Consider the following 16711-nt stretch of genomic DNA (forward strand, 5'->3'; position numbering starts at 1 on the left):
TATTTTCAATGGCTGATTTTTTTTTAAATAGATAGTCAGGCCTTTCTTCCAAGGTATCTCTGGATAGACTCAAACCTCCATCCTTTTGGTTAGCAGGGGAGTTTGTTAACCGTTTGCACCACCCAGGGTCTCCCTCATTTTGCACAGGGCACTGCAAATTAGGTAGCCTATCCTAGTTACATACTATATAACAGGGACTTGGGCACGTTCTATATGACAACAAGGGGAACAATGAGTCCAATCAGGAGGAGGTAGAAGGAAACAGATTTTAGCTCAATATTAGGAAGATGTTTTAAAACTCATGGCTGCCCAGATCTGAACAGGCAGTGTACAGAGGTAGAGCTTCCCATCCCAGAAGGCTTACAACAGAGGCGAGTCAGCTATCTGGCAGGAATATCAGAGACAATTCAAGCTTTGGGCTCTATGGCCTCCAAAATCCCTTCCAACCCTGGGCTTATCTAATTATTTGATTAATGACTCTCCTTTAAGGTGCCTACTTTATCAATGTCTACATTTACCAGGAAGTGAACTCACTAGTGCTGTGACCCAAACCAAACCCACTGTCGTGGAGCGACCAGGTGAGAGTATTTCCAAGCTCAGCCCACAACCCTAAGTGACTGACTCCCCGGGTTTCGGTCCAAAACATCAACTGTTGTTTCCCTTTATGAGAACGTCATTGCCATTACTCACTGTAGTTTTGATCATTACAAGAAGGATCTTATGGCTAGCACATTGTGACTTCTTTCTTCTAGGAAAAAGGCCTTTACAAAGTCCCAGAGATTGTCTTGGGCTTCCAGCCACTTACATGAATCATCATTTTGACAATGAAACATAAACAAATCTGACAAATATTGATTAATTTTGTCATTAAAAAACTATGTGCGTGCTCTGGTTATTGTTGTTACTAGTGAGGGGTGAGGGTGGTTCTAGAAGAAAAGAAAGTTGATCGCTTCCTGAGACCTCCCACATAGAACATCTCAGGCTGCAAAGCTTATCTTCTCGACTCTGACTTCATGGTGCTAGTCTCTAGGCAAGACTCAGCAATGGAAGCTCCACTACAGAGACTCCCATTGACCACAGCTCTCAGGCTCGGCACCATCAGGAAACAGTATACCTGATCATGCTCAGAGAGCATGTTTCCCTACAGACCCACATATTGGAACACTTTGAGCATCTGTCATGCCTTGGCCTTTATAGCATTTAGCCTCCCTACAATAGAGTCTATGTATCTCCCTATCCTCACAGTGAGCCCTAATTATAACCATCCATTATACTGTCAGGAAGAAATCCCCAACTCAATCACAGCTTTATCTGACTCCAGCTGCCAAGGAGGTCAAGCTGGGCGTCAAGTCTGACCTGCCCAGCACTCTGCTATGTGTGGGTGCTAACACTCACTGAGGTCTTTGTGACTCGGCAGGCCAGACAGCCCCCTGGCTGTCCCAACTGAGTCCCTTCTCACACTGCACTGTCCAGACAGGGCAGAGCCAAGAGGCAGTGGGGCCCAGACAATGGAGCTGGCACAGTGCAGCGCCCTCTCCCTGGCTTTATCGTTGGGGAATTTTGTGCACTGGACTTGTACGGGGTTGTTGAAGTCCTAAATTTGAAATGAGGGCCCTACTAAACATGGAGGAATCTGGTTTTAGAGGGAAAAATAGTTCAGTTTGGATCTGTTTTCAGAGATTGTAGAATGAGAATTTCATCACTGCTAAGGAACTTAGTGATCATCTGTCTAACCTTTTATTTTACAGATCAGTGCAAATGTGGCTAAGGGACTTGGGCTTTACTTTTATTGTTGAGTCTGGTTTTCTTTTTGTTTCAGGTGAGTGATATTTAAAGTGAGCTCCAGAAGAGAGGTAAATCCCCCAGGATTTTTCTAATGTGTCCTGATACTACTCTCCAGTTGTTTCATGAAAATTCACTTTGTCTCCCACAGGAGATCATACCATTTCTCAAGGACAGAGGTGGTTTCTTCTCTATTCCCTATGGTGTCTAGCAAAGAAAGTACTTTAAAGTAATCTCTGAGTGTTAGCACGTGCTCTTTACTCGTTTTTCTGTGTTTGAGTGTATGTGTGTGTATGCTTCTGTGTGTCTGTGCCCCCTCCCCCAACAATGAACACTTGGTGCAAATTAAAATGGAACCACCAAATTTTATCACTAGTCCAAATACTCAGTTTTAAAAATAAGGACACTGAGATCCAGGGAAGTGAAGCTATTTGCACAAGCTCACTCAACTAGTACGTGATTTAAACTCAGATCTACTTACTGCTCGTCCAGTGTGCCTCCCATAATTCCAAGTGACCTCTCGTTATAACATACGGATAGATACTTGTTGAAGGTACAAGGTAAACAAGGCGTCAGAGCAGGTGACATAAACCAGCCCTTAGCTGATATAATCATTATTAGTAGTAGTAATACCTTAAAATATGTGGAATTGTCTTAGAATTTACAAAGATAAGAAGGTAATAGTTTCTTCTATATTCTTCAGTAAACAAAAAGCAAAAACAAGTTTTTGCCTAAATACCTGCATTTTTACTTATTCAAGAGACATTAAGCCATGCACATTAATCTTCACTTTGTTTTTTACACTTAAAGACATTCCTGAGAGATCTTTCTATATCAGCACATGCAGATCTACTTCACTCTTTTTAAAGGGCACTTACGGTTGGCTACACCCATACTTATTTAACCAGTCCCCTACTAAGGGACACTTAGGCTGTTTCCGGCTTTTGCCAAGAAATCTGTATTTTTAACAACCTCCCATGGGGGAGTGTTAAGTAACTATCTTGACACCAGATCAGTATTTTGGAATCACCAGTAATCGTATACCTTTATTTTTACAAATGATAAAATTGAAGTCCAGAAAAGTGTGGGAGCCTCAATTATTAGTGTCAAAACCATAACTAAAACTGATTTTTCCTGAATCCCCTTTTCACTATTCATTCCACTGCCCTTGAGTCACTTAAGGGCACTAAATACACTTGCTTTGGCTATTTGTATAAGAGGTCAAGAGCCACCACCAACCTCATCACATAGGAACATCCAGTGTCTGCCAGCCCTCAAACCCCAACAGAGTCTCCAATAAAAGAACCTATTCATCAAAAGATTCTCATCATGGTTTGAATTTTACTAGTCCAAAGATCACTGAGTTAAAATTCCCATTTCAGCATATGAACCAAAGAGCTTTGAATAAAGACGTAATTCAATAAAAATGTAATCCTCTCATAAAATTGAATATTCTCCGGTTCCCCAATGAACTCCAAGCCTTATTAGATTTCTTCGGCAGATGATGTGAAATCGGTTGTTTTACCCAAACTAACCCCATTATGCCTCTAAAAATACATTATTATTTTAAAATTTACATTTCTTTTATCCTGCAAATGTAAAATAGACCAAGAGAAAGAAAAGGGAGGAAGTTGCTAAATGTTATCACTTGGGGAATTTTACATTGTTCATTTAGGAATAGGAACAAAGAGCAGATACTGCACAATCAGCTCGCAGACTGTCCTGAGCAATCAGCTCCTTCTGCATTTGCCACATGAGGAGTTCATCCTGGAGTGAGGGAGAGTACGTGATTGGGACAAGGACATTCCAGAGGTGAGGATCAGAAATTACTCTGACTTTTTAGACTATGTGCTTTATGTTTGTTTTAAAGGAAAAAAAAAAGAATTTCTTTATTAAACAGTGGCAAAGATCAAATTTGCTAGTGCTTCAACAATGAAAATAATAATAGCTACCATTTATTTCAACCTCCTACCTGTCAGTTGGTCATGCTGTAGTGGCTTGCATGTTACTCTGATGCTGAAAGCTATGCCACAGGTATTTCAAATACCAGCAGAGCTTCCAGACTAAGATAGGCTAGGAAGAAAGCCCTGGCAACCTACTTCCAAAAATTAGCCATTGAAAACCCTATTAATCACTATAAAATTTTGCCTGATATAGTGCTGGAAGCTGAGCCCCTAAGTTGGAAGGCACTACACAGTGGCCCCAGCAATGGACTCAAGCATACAAATGATTGTGAGGATGGTGCAGGACTGGGCAACGCTTTGTTCTGTTGTACATGAGTTTGCCATGAGTTGGAGCCAACTGGACAGCAACTAACAACCACCACCACCATTTACTGAGTACTTACTTGGTCTGCAGGCACAGTTCTTAGCACTTCACATGTATGAAGGCCTTTGATCACTATTATACACCTTAGAACAACCTAACAGTCAGAAGATAAACGCCCTAAAACTTTTGCACATCAACTTCTTAATGACATCCTAACAATTACCACGTGATAATAGGGCGCTCTTAGTTTTGGGAGAGATCTAGAGCTGATGTCATCCTCTGCCCCTCGTCCCTGACTCCCAGCCCCAGGTCCTTCCAGACCGTTTCGCATTCTACAGTGGCCCAGACCCTACTCTCTGCTCATACAGGCCCTTAGCCATTGAAAGGGGACCAGTTTAAAAAGAGATGGTCAACATTTCAGGGCACCCATGGTCATTCATTCTTTCTGCTGAATGATCAGTGGGGAACAAGGAGGTCATCTAATGCAGCACCGCGGGCCAGAAGAGTGCATACCCATCAACGGGTGGTGGGATCCTGGCTCACCTTTTGGGTGCCTCCCTGTTGTTGTTAGTTGGCCATGAGTAAATTCTGACTCATGGCGACCCCATGTGCACAGAATAGAACTGCTCCATAGGGTTTTTAAGGCTGTGACCTTTCGGAAACAGATAGCCAGGCCTGTCTTCTGAGGCACCTCTAGGTGGCTTTCAACTGCCAACTTTCGACTAGCAGTCGAGCACTTAACCAAAGACGGTGCTCATGGACCGAGGCTGAGCCATTTCCTGTTGCTAACCCTAACCCTGCGCTTGTAGTCCCTCCTTGCCCGTTGTCTCATTTTGAGCCAGAATAACTACTCTCCCTTTATTTCTCCCCCTCTCCTAGCTGACCCACCAGAGCAGTTTTGTCTAACCTTTGAGGTACGGCTTTGGGCCTTTTTTTATTTTCTTTCCCATCTGTTTAGTCACTCCTTTCTTCCAAATAACTCTTAACATTGTTTTCTCTGCTACAAGTTTAAAGAGACAATGTTAGAATTAAAGACCAGGAATTCCACTACACTCTGTATTTGACTGTGTTAACTCTCTGGTTTAAAGAAAAGAATTACTGAGAACAAAAATTATACCTGTTAGTATGTGCAAATATTTTCCTGTGGCACAAGCTCCATGCCCTCTCTGCATTACACCTCAGGATACAGGAGGAGGAATTTCTATTAAAAAAAAAAAAAAAACAACTTAAGAAACCCTCAAAGCCCTTAGAATAATGTCCCCCTGATTCATCCGTATTTCTCTACTTGCTTCTCTGTGGCTTTCTTCTAAGCCAGAATGTTCTACCACTGTCCTTTCTCTCTGAGTAACTTTTTCACTTTCAAAGATCTACCTTTCCTTTTAGCATTTGTTCAGGTCTGCCTCTAAACATACTTTGAAAATCTATGAGGAAACATAATATCCTTTTGCTTCAAGGGATCACTATAACTCTTTATCTAGTTTCTCCTAGTCAAAACTGTGATTTCCTGGAAATTTAATCTCAAAGAAAAGCCAGATTTTCTTGCTTCTAGGATGGAGATCAGTAAACTTCTTTTGTAAAGACCCAGATAGTAAATATTCTAGGCTTTGTGAGCCAGATGGTCTCTGTCACAACTACTCAAGTCTGCCATTATAGCATGGTAGCATGATTATATGCAAAAGCATGAGTGTGATCGTGTTCCAATAAAATTTCATTTACAAAAACTGGTGGTGGGCCATAGGTGACTCAAATGGTTAAGTGCTTGATTACTAACTCAAAGCTTGGAGGTTTGAGTCCACCCAGAGGTACCTCAAACCTACTACCAAGAAATCAGCCACTGAAAACCCTATGGAGCACAATTCTACTCTGACATACATGGGGTCATCATGAGTTGGAATCAGCTCAACTGCAACTAGTTTCATCTTTTTTGTTTGTTTGTTTTCAATTTGAAAGCAGTTACTGTTTTACAAACTGATGATATTACAAAAATAATCAGTAGACACCTTAGTTCATCCTTCTAAGAAGGCTGTTGATCTAGTCTTCCCTGTCGTCAGCATCTCCACCTTCTACAAAATGAGTGGTCTTTTTCTTCATTCTGCCTCATGGGGAAGATAATTGAAGGGCCACAGGAAATTGGTTGCCTCTCTGAAGCATTTCCCAACAGCATAGATCTCACGAATCAAATCCTCTATGCAACTGATGTCATATATACCAAGAAATTGTGCAGTCGAAGTGTTATCTATCACAGCAATTAGCTTCTTATTGATTTTGCCATAACCATGCTTATAGATCATTTCATTCACTGACTTAGGTTTGGGTAGCCCCATATGGTTCCACGATCCTCAGTATGTTAACTGAAGTCTTGTTGAGCTTAACAAAGGTGCCATTGAAGATGTGGCAAAGGCGAAGAAGCTGCAACATGTTTTAGATCTTTGGGCTCACACCACTGATACTCTGATCTGATGACAAATAAGAGTTTGGATTCTGCAGGCACATAGAAGATGCCAGCTTTTCTTGCCATCCTTGCCATTTGAATCTCAGTTCTGTACATCTACATATGTTCCTTGTGATAGTGCTTAGCTTTTTCATAGATAAGCTTCCACCTTGCCTTTCGAAGCATCTTTTGGGCCAACTTCTTTCTCAGGTACTTGATCTTCAGTTCTGTGAAATTCTTTTGCTTTTTCTTATGGGTTTCTGGCATAGCAGGGGCCTTCTTTTTCTTCTCTTTGATACCCTCCGTGGTCCCATCCAGAAAAAGAGGAAGTTGACGCATGCGCCTGGTTTGGTTTTTCATTCTAGATGATGAAGAACGTGTAGACAATCAACTACAACTAACGTTGATTGCCTTCTCTGTGCAAGATACTGTGCTAAGTATTTTATGAGTATTGCCTCATGTAATCTCCATAATTCCGTAGGATAGGTTCAGTTATGACACCCATTTTATAATTGAGGAAGTTAAGCTTTTAAGAGGAAACAACTAGCATATGGTGGAGCCAGAAACTTAGATGTGACACCAAAGCTCATGCTTTCAATCACTAAGCTATGGTATGAAGCATACACATTCACTGTTTAAAGCTTGGGCCAACTTCTCTCACAAACTATTTTTAAACACATTGGGAAACTTATTAAAATCACAGAATTTAACTTCAATAGAAAAATTGAGCTTGGTTTTAATTTGTTTAATCCAAGTAAGTCTACTTGGGTCATTGAGATGTTTAGTTGAATAAACATTTATTATTCCACTTCTGTGAACCCAGCATTAACTGGTGATTTGGGGAAGAGAGAGATAATAGAATATAGTTGCCTTACCCCAGGCACACATGTAATGTTTGGGGGGAAACCTCTACTTTTTTCTCCTGGAGTCCACCTTGGTTTGAGAAAAGCAGACTCAGCTGGCATTACTTAAGTAAGGCAACCAAAATTTATTTGCAATTGTCCACAACCACAAATGTGTTTGCCTTTCCAACCTCCTATGAGTAATGTTTTCACATGGATTTTTTTTTTTGTTCCTTGTATTATAGTGACAGAAGCAGTTTCTAGGGCATTTTAAATGATCTTTCCAAAATCTTCTCCCAAGATGTAAAGCCCTAAACTCTGACAACCTTTCCCAGAACATCTTAGCCTAGGTGTCAACCACAAAATATTCAATTCAAATAGGCACCCTAAACTCCCTAACCCAGTGTCCCCAGTTGTCTTAAAAACAGCACTTCTCCTTTAAATTCCTCTCCTTTTACATAGCCACACTTTTACAACTTCAGGGATTTTTCTGTATTCTAGAGGGAATGGGTTAGAAAAGTATTACGTTTGTAGTAAACAAATTTAACTAATCAATACAGAATCCCATAAAGGAAAAAGTGAAAGTTTCTACTCTCATAAAGCTAATGACTCATAAGAGTTTATACCACTATCAGTTCTAGAAAAGGTCCTCTCTGCTGTCATCCATAGAATTTCTTCTCTCATTTATCCCCTCTCCTTACTGCAAACCAAATGGCTTTAATTTCCTTCTCCTGCAAGTGTATCTGTTTAATTGTTACGATGCCCCATTTGCACTAAATCCAAATGGAAACCAGCCCATGGTGATGGGATTTTCTGTTGCTTTTCCCCCAAGGTCAAACCTCACACAGCTGTTCATCATGAGCCATCTCCAGCTCTCAGCAGCTGCCCAACGTTTATGTTATGTTAGTGATGTTCTCTAGTTGCAGAGCCCAGAGACATTGCTGTTCGGCCAAAAAAAATCCTGGAGGGAAAGAGTCAGAGTGAACGGCTGCATCCGGGTTCCTGGGCACCCCTTTTGAATTCATTTCCCAAACAGAAGATAATGCAGACCTAGGCAGATATACCACCAGACCCAGACCTGCTGGGTAACCCCTGACTCCCTGTTTTCTCAACACATAGAAAGCTATCCAGAAAAGACTAGAAGTCCCTGAGTAGCACAAACGGTTAGGCATTCCGCTGCTAACCTCAAAGGCTGGGTGTTCAAGCCCACCCAGAGGCATCTTGGAAGAAAGGCCTGAAAGATCACAGCCATGAAAACCCTATGGAGCAGTTCTACTTTGATACACATGGAGGCACCATGAGTCAGAATCGACTTGACAGCAACTGGTTCTTCCCCCTGCCCTCCCCAGAATTGAGATATAGAGCTCTCATTACCAGCCACTAGGAAACTAGAAAAACAAAGGGACAACTTCTGTAATGGCGGTGGCTTGGAAAAGCATGGATTTACTCTTGTGTTATTAGGATCCTGAGCCTTTTTAAATGGATGAAATTTAACGAGAAAGAAAAGAGAGCAGAAGAAGAGATTCTACATGTATATATAGTGTTGAGTTCTATTTGGTAGAGCAACACAAATATATGCTTATGAGGCTGCAGCATAACTGCCATGCTGGGAACACCTTTGACCCATCACCCACCTACATCCCTAGTAGTCATAGAACACCATGAAGCCAACTCACACACAGCCATGAACTAAGCCAGAGCCCACAGCTGCTCTGTCTACAGTTTAGTACCTCAAATGCAGACAGGAACATGTGCAGCAAAGAGGCTGGGTGGGGAGAGGGGTTAGGGCCACCAGGGGAGTTAATGGCCCCAGGGGCAAGCCTTTACCATTGGGAACAGAGGTCATTAATAAATACTTAATGAGCAGTTCCTGGTGGGGACAATTCTGATAGCCATTCTGTATGCTTCCCTGGAAGCCTAGCAGAATGGCGCCCCCAATATCTATAGCAGCAGCATCAGTGTGAGACTCAGATATTGGCTCTTCCTGCTTCTGTTTCTCATTCTATCTCATCCCTCATTTCTGCAACCTGGAATTACCTCCCACATAAACCCCCAGCTTAAGTGCCCTTGTTCCAAGCTCTGCTTTCAGGGGAACCCCAGCTAAGACAGTGTTTTCACAGCTGCCTCTCCAGAATGAGACAAAGTCTTCTCCAGGTCCAGTTCTACCAGGAAAGGACTGTTGACTTTGGGAACAATGTTTGAGATTGAAGGAGACGGCCTTCTCGAGGTCTCTGTCCACTCTGATCACTCTTCATAGTCTGCTGCTCCTGACAGCAAGGATGCTGATCATGAGAGAAAGCCATTTGTTATAACACATAACAATAGGAGGGGACATAGACTTTTACCCTCTTGTCTGTCATCCCTTTGACTTCTCAAGGATATCCAGCAGCCAGGGATGTTAGAGGGAGTCACAGAAATGACAATGGTGACAGCTTATGTGCTGCAGCTTAGGAGACCATGCTCTCCCCCACTACAGTCTACTCTGGCTTTAACTCTCAAATCAGTCTTCTCCAGCCCACACTTCCATCATCTTGCAGGATATTTTCACGTGAATATCATGTTCCACATGTCCAAAACTGATTTCTTCACTTTCTCTCTTGTGGTTCAAATCCCAAGCCACCAAGTCTTCTCCAGCTCTTCTCTCTCGTTCTCCGTCCCCCAGCCCCACATCAAGTTGGGAATAGGCCTCTACCGCGTCACTCTCATCAGTCTTTCCATTACCACACCACAGCTCCTACTCTGGCCCTCAGAACTCCTCATTTGGGTCCTGAAATGGCCCTCTAACTGAGCTGCCTGCTTCCTACATCTTCCCGGGGAGAATATTAAGTGATAAGAGCATGAGTTCTGAAGCCAAAAACTAAGACTTGAATCCTGGTTCTACTGCTGATTGCTGGCTGTTTGACCTTGGGCAGATCACCGAGACTCTATGTGCCTCATTTTACTCATCTGAAATGAGGATAAAGTGAATAAATTTACGTAAAGCAGTTATAATAGTTACTTGCATATAGCAGGAATTCAATAAATGTTGACTATGATTATACATTGTAGCCAGAATTATCTTTCTAAGTCATAGTCCTGATAAGGTCATTTCATGATCAGAAATAGCGGTTTCCCATTGCTTGCAGAATGAAGTCTTGATTCCTTAACTTCCTAGCTCAAGTCTGCCTTTCTGGCCTTATTTCTGACTCTGTTCTTCCCAGCCTCACTGGTCTGTTTGATGTTCCAAATTTTTGTTCACTTGTCCACCTCATGAACTATGCTCAGGCTGTTCCCTTTGACTGGAGTCTTTCCCCATCACTGTCCATCAAGTCCTAGCTGTACTTCAAAGGTCAGGTGAAATGTTACCCTCTCTTCCCCATGAAGCCTCCCCAGATTGCACTAGTCAAAGTTTATTTTTCCTTCCTTGGTACCCGTACTTTGTGTCTTTGTTATAGCAATCGTAACACTCTTCTTCATTGTGCAGTTAGTTGTGTATCCTAATCTCGTGCTTGGAAGCAATCCTTAAAGGCAATGACCTTTTCCACTTCCTCTTTGCACACCCCAAGAACCACAGTCTCTAACACAGTCATACCGCACTTCCACATATCTGACATTCAATGGTTCACAGTGATGCCTAATATTTAAGGAGGTACTTTTCATTTCCCAAGCCTTGTATTCAAACGGTATGGATGGAGAGAGAGGAGAGAGGATCAGTGTTGACAATAAACTTCTTCATTAAAATGGGAACAGAATTTCCTCTTACCTGTTGCACCTGATAAACCTTAAAAAGAGTAATAGCCTGGAGTTCTACTACAGGACGTTGATAATTATCATAACATCTTCTCCGGTGGGTTAGGAATCCCTAGTTTTGTCACCGAAAACTGGGAGTGACTGCGGAAGCTGATATAGTTAGTGAAGAAATTGATTTTAGAAGCTACCTGCTAATTTACATTAACTTAATAATGCTTGGAACAAAATGATAAATCTTACTGATCACATTCAGCTCTGCTTTACTTTCTTACAAAGCCAGATAGAGTTAACTGGATTCATCCTGAATCCAAAAAGAACGGGCAGCATTGTGTCCCTTTTACTGTCTTTATATACTCAATTTCAAACTATTCTTGAGAACCTTTTATGGGCTGACTCTTTCCTGGGCCTTGGAAATACCAAGATGAATGCCAATTACTGACTGACCTCAAGGAGCTCTCAATTTTGTAGAAGTGGAGCTCGGGCCATGTACACGCAGAGCTAGCAAGTGATGAGTCTGGCAGTAGAGAAAAGTACAAGAGGTTCAGTGGCACAGAGGAGAGACTGGAGGACTATTGTTGAGGGTCATGGCTTTATGGGTAGGGAAGGCCTGAGAATAGGTGATGTTTGAGCTGAGTCTTGAAGGATTAATTGGAGGTAAGGGACAAGAGAGATGGAGTATAAAGAAAAGTATAGAGCAATGCATGGGCTTCAACGTGTTTAGATTAACTAGTTTTGTATTGATCATGTTTTTATAACAACTTCAAACACTATTAATACAACAGCCAAATAAGGTAGGGAGTATTATCATCCCCCTTTCACAGATGAAGGCATTGAGGGCCAAAGAGATGAAGTAATTTGCCCAAGGTACACATTGATAAGCAGTGAGAGCACTCACAGAGTTTCCAATCTAGGAAGAGGGGTCTGGATATCTGCCCTGATGGATTTTTGCTCAGAGCAAAAAGAAAAATATTTTGACACTCACACCAAGCAGCTTTGCTGGAAATCTGCATTTCCTCTTGTGAACCCAAACAACACTCAGAAATGAAGTTAGAAGACTTCACACCTCCCCCCAATCCCTTTACACAACATGGTATCTTGTTTCTAAGGGGTAAAAAAAAGATTATAAACAAGACTGTAAAGGCATCTTAAGACAACAAGTCACTCATAAAAAAGGGGAACATTCTGATGAGTTAAGTATAAATGAATCAGAAACATATGGATTCAATCTACTTTAAAAGACCCAATGGAGTTCCAAGTGAAGTACAAAAACCTTAGAGGAGATTACATTTGAGAATTTTTCCAAACCCAGAACCATTAGTTTTGGGGAGGCCCAGAACTAGGCTGGTATATTGGTCCCCAAGGAAACACACAGGACCAGAAACTTGGAGAGCTGCGAGGGTCAATTTATCCCCACCCTCAAGCCAAGTGTTGGAAATTTTTGAAGGAGCATGCCTCCTAGAAACACCTTTCCTGAACATTTCATTCTGGCTATGGGCTGGGCCACCAAGTTCAGCTAACAATTTCTTCTGTAGAAACTCAACTTGCACAACTCCAAAAGGGTGCAGAAGATTAAACTAGAACCCTTAATCTTTCCTAAAGATCCCTTCCTTTGGATTGAGCCTTTGACTATGAGCAACCAGGCTGTGCTTTCTATCAACTCATCTGGGTCGTTGGGCTCCCCATCATTGACCTTGGAAGATGAAATAGAGACCATGGCCCACTGAGGCATTGTCTAATGGAAAATGAATATGCACAGAAACCTTGAACACATTCAACCTAACAGGAAACATTGTAAGAAAAAGAGGGAGATCCAGACTCATCAGTCCGGTTGGGTTACATCAGCCATAAAAATAAACACAGGCCAGTGGGCCTAGAGCCCAAGGAGATGAGGCTTGCCTAATGGAAACCAGGCAATGAACAGGTGTGTGAATCATCTTTGGTGCTGCCCTGTACTCGGTACCTTCTCTGGTGTCTGAGGTCCCACCCTGAGATTTTGCTGGGCCTCCATCTCTTTACCCAGCCTAGTGCCCTCTTCCAGATGAAACACAGATTGCTCTGTGTGGCTGATTTGTCTCTCATGGTGGAGTTGCTATGGAAACATGTCTTTCTCCTCCACCACTGATAGAATAGGGTTTAGGAAATGGAGGCGGGGGCACTGAAAACTGAGCAAGTGGAACAGAATTCTCTCCAAATGCTGCATTAAATTGGAATCATCTGTCCCACGGCCCCGCCCCTCCCAGCCGCACCCAGGCAGCTGTGCTAGAGGGCGGGGCAGTCTCCTTCACAACAGGACAGGCAGCTTGTGTAAGGGGATACGCTGAGAAGAAATGAGCTCTAAGCTGTGTTTTTCAGCTCCCCCTGTGCCCCTGTCATCAGCCTTCACACTCTGCATGGGCCTTGCTGGGACCCATCTCCCCCAGGACCACTAGAAGGATAAGGGGAAACTCTGAGTGAGGCTGGCCCACCCCCAGCACCCAAGACAGGCCTTCACCCTTGTTGATACCAGAAATGCCATCTTAGAATTTTGTTTCTTTATCTTAAGAGCTTTTTTATTGTTCTAAAAATATAGATAACACAACATTTACCGTTTCAACATTTTTCATATGTGCAATTTCATATGTACAATTTAGTGAAACCAATTACATCACTCATGTTGTGCAACCTCACCAATCCCAAGACTTTGATACTTAAAGCAAGTTTCAGGCAGAGGAATGAATATGACCACCTTACATGAAGAAAGGATTGAGGAGGAGAGAGAAGAGGGCAGTATCTGGTCACTGGGTGGCCAGGGCTGTGGGCAGCACCATGGAAGGTAGGCAGAGCAGGGTGACAGTCGGGGAGATTTAGGACCTGGGATACATAACATTCACTCCTCAGGTCTCTACCCCCAGCCCCAAGGCCATCCTGGAGCTGGAGCAGAAAGGGCTGTCAAGCTCCTAAAAGCCACCCCTTGCTCCTGCCCCAGTGATGCGGGCAGATGATGGGCACCAGCTGTCAGGGAGACGAGATGTATTTACTGAGAGGCACAGCTATAGATACTGGGACACAGCTGGGGAAAGATACTGTTTAGTGGAGTTAGGGAGCTGTGTGGAGCACTGGAACAAAAATGGACCAAAGATGACCTTATCACCCCCTCTCCTGGCTCCACTGTCTGGAGTCCACAGCCCCAGGGCCTATGCTAGCTCTAGATCCTTCTTCAGTCAGTTCTGCCCGTGCAAAATAAAAAAAAAAAAAAAACCTAAACCCATTGCCGTTGAGTCAACTCTGACTCATAGCAACCCTATAGGACAAAGTAGAACTGCCCCAAAGGGTTTCCAAGGAGCGCCTGGTGGATTCGAACAGCCGACCTCTTGGTTAGCAGCCATAGCGCTTAACCACTACATCACCAGGGTTTCCTCTGCCTGTGCAGGGAGCCCCAAATCATCTGAGGCATTGCTTTTTGATTTCAGCGTCGTTTTGAGTGTCACTGGGATGCAGCGCCTGGGGCTGGCCTGGGGCGGTGGGGGTAGCCAAGCTGCTCACAGCCTCCCTTAGCTGTGACTCGGTTTCCACCTCTGCTACCACAGAGCCCAGAGTGCAGTGGCCCAGAGAGCAGTGAGGACAGCTCCAGCAAAGCACACTGCTTGGCAGTGTCACCGCACACAGATGCTGGGATTCTGGCTGAATGTGGCTCAGACTCCAGGGGGGTGAGGGATGCATCCGGATCCAGTTACCCTTCGTCAGCACCTCCGAGTCACCAGGTGCACAGGCCTGAGTGAGCATCTTTGGACCCAGTGCCTTTTTGGCCAATGTTCTGAGGCGGTCTGAGGATGGACAGAAAAGGTGACTAGGGAAAGGATAAAGAACAATGAGCTGAGGGCGGAAGGGGTGGGGGGGCAGGATTTGGTGGTGGGCGCCCTGCCAGGTTGAATTGTTTTCATCCTCCAAATGATTCCTAACAGCTGGGCCAGTGATCATTCTGCTCGTGTTCCACCAGTGACTGAGGGCGGAGGGAAGCCGAGGGACTTGGCAGAGTAGCTGTGAGGCCCAGGCCCGAGCCACAGATGAGCTCAGCACAGGCAAGGAAGGGCTGAGGGAGGCACAGCTCTGCATCCACACATTCTGAGTTTTGTTGGTGAGTTAATTTGGAAAGAGGGGATAGTGATGGTCCGTGCTGAGTGTGGGGTCTTGGGCCAGGGCCTCCCCCTCTTGACATGATGCCCAGGCCAGGTCACCTTCAGGCCCGTCCCTCCGCATGCCTTCCCAGCCCTGAGGCCTTCCCTGGACAGCAGACCTGTGACACAACCTATGACTTCTGTCACCTTATGGCCAGCTTCCTCGATGGCCAGCACATAGGGCTAGGATGCTAAGGGCTATGTACAAGTTCCCAAGGAGATAAGTTAGCTGTATTCTGGTCCACAGCCCAAGTGGCGGCTCTATGCCTGCCTCTGGCCCCAAGGGGAGCTAGATGAGGAGGCAGGGATTAAGCTTCAAACCCCATCCCTCCTGCCGGGAATCGGCTCAGGGCCACTGCCTGGGCAGCTGTAGCTTCGTGGACTGAGAGAACTACCCCCAGCCCTGGGTGCTGAGTTGTATAGTCTATGGCTGCAGCAAATACCTGGTCCCAGAGAACTGCCTCATTTGAAGAATTTTCAATGTATGTGTGAGTTTCTTCTGAGCTATCTTGGTCAGATGATTTAAATAATTTAAAAACTCCCCAGTAGGTAAAATACATAGAGTCGCTGTAAGTCGGAATCAACTCGACAGCACCTAGCAACAACAACAACAGCAAGGTAAAATAGTTGTCAAACACAAGGGTAAGGGCAAGTGCTGGAGATAAGGGGCCCAAAACGAAGAGCTTGGCTCTCCTACGGTACAGTTCCACCTGAACTTCAGCCAATTCGTTCAAGCAATGCCTATTTTGTGCCTAGTAATAATAGCTGATATGCCAGGCACTGTTCAAATTTCTTATCATCTCATTTAATCCTCACAACAATCTTATAAGGTAGGTACTATTATCATTTCCATCTAACAGATGAGGACACCGAGGCACCAAGAGGGCAATTAACTTGCCCAAGTCACATGGCTGAGTAGCAGAACAGGGAGTCAGACCCACAGTCTTTCTTGACCATTGTGCTGACTTGTGTACTGTATGTAAAGTACTGTCCTGGGTTACATGAGGGAATTCAAATAAATGTATGATGTGGCTGATATCCTTAGGGGACTTATCCTCTCTGTAGAGCTATCTATACAGCTTAAGTAGTTTCTCCAGACTGGCTTAGGAAAACCTCTCTGCCCTAGCTGAGTTCTAGTCCTCCATATACTTCCTTGAGTCTTTGGTCTTCAATGATGCAGCCAGACCATCCTCACCTCTTCTCCTTTCCCTGCACATTGAGCTCACCTACCTACACTTCCAGACAGGACAGCCAGAGCTCATTCCTCCCCCAGCCTTTACCCTGAAGTAACAGAAAGGATTTAGTAGCCCTTTGCCAAATTTCATGACAAAGCCCTTGTGCCGAGGCCAGTGGACACAGCTGAATCTGGCCCACTGCCTGGACTCCCAACCCCAGCCAGATGTGAAACAGGTCAAATGGCAGCAGAGCCCCCTGGCAAGGCCACCCACCCCTCCCACTTGCAAATACGTCACTTGGCATTCTAGAGACTTCCTGACTACACTGGC

The 16711-nt window shown here is 44.0% G+C and overlaps 1 pseudogene; it reads right to left on the reverse strand.

Moving 5' to 3' along the window:
- Positions 1-6051: 6051 nt before the first annotated feature.
- LOC101354014 (60S ribosomal protein L7 pseudogene) lies at positions 6052-6820 on the reverse strand (annotated as a pseudogene).
- Positions 6821-16711: the final 9891 nt, after the last annotated feature.

Source organism: Trichechus manatus, unplaced genomic scaffold (genome assembly GCF_000243295.1).
Source record: "Trichechus manatus latirostris isolate Lorelei unplaced genomic scaffold, TriManLat1.0 scaffold00064, whole genome shotgun sequence".
In the NCBI taxonomy this organism is placed as follows: Eukaryota; Metazoa; Chordata; class Mammalia; order Sirenia; family Trichechidae; genus Trichechus; species Trichechus manatus.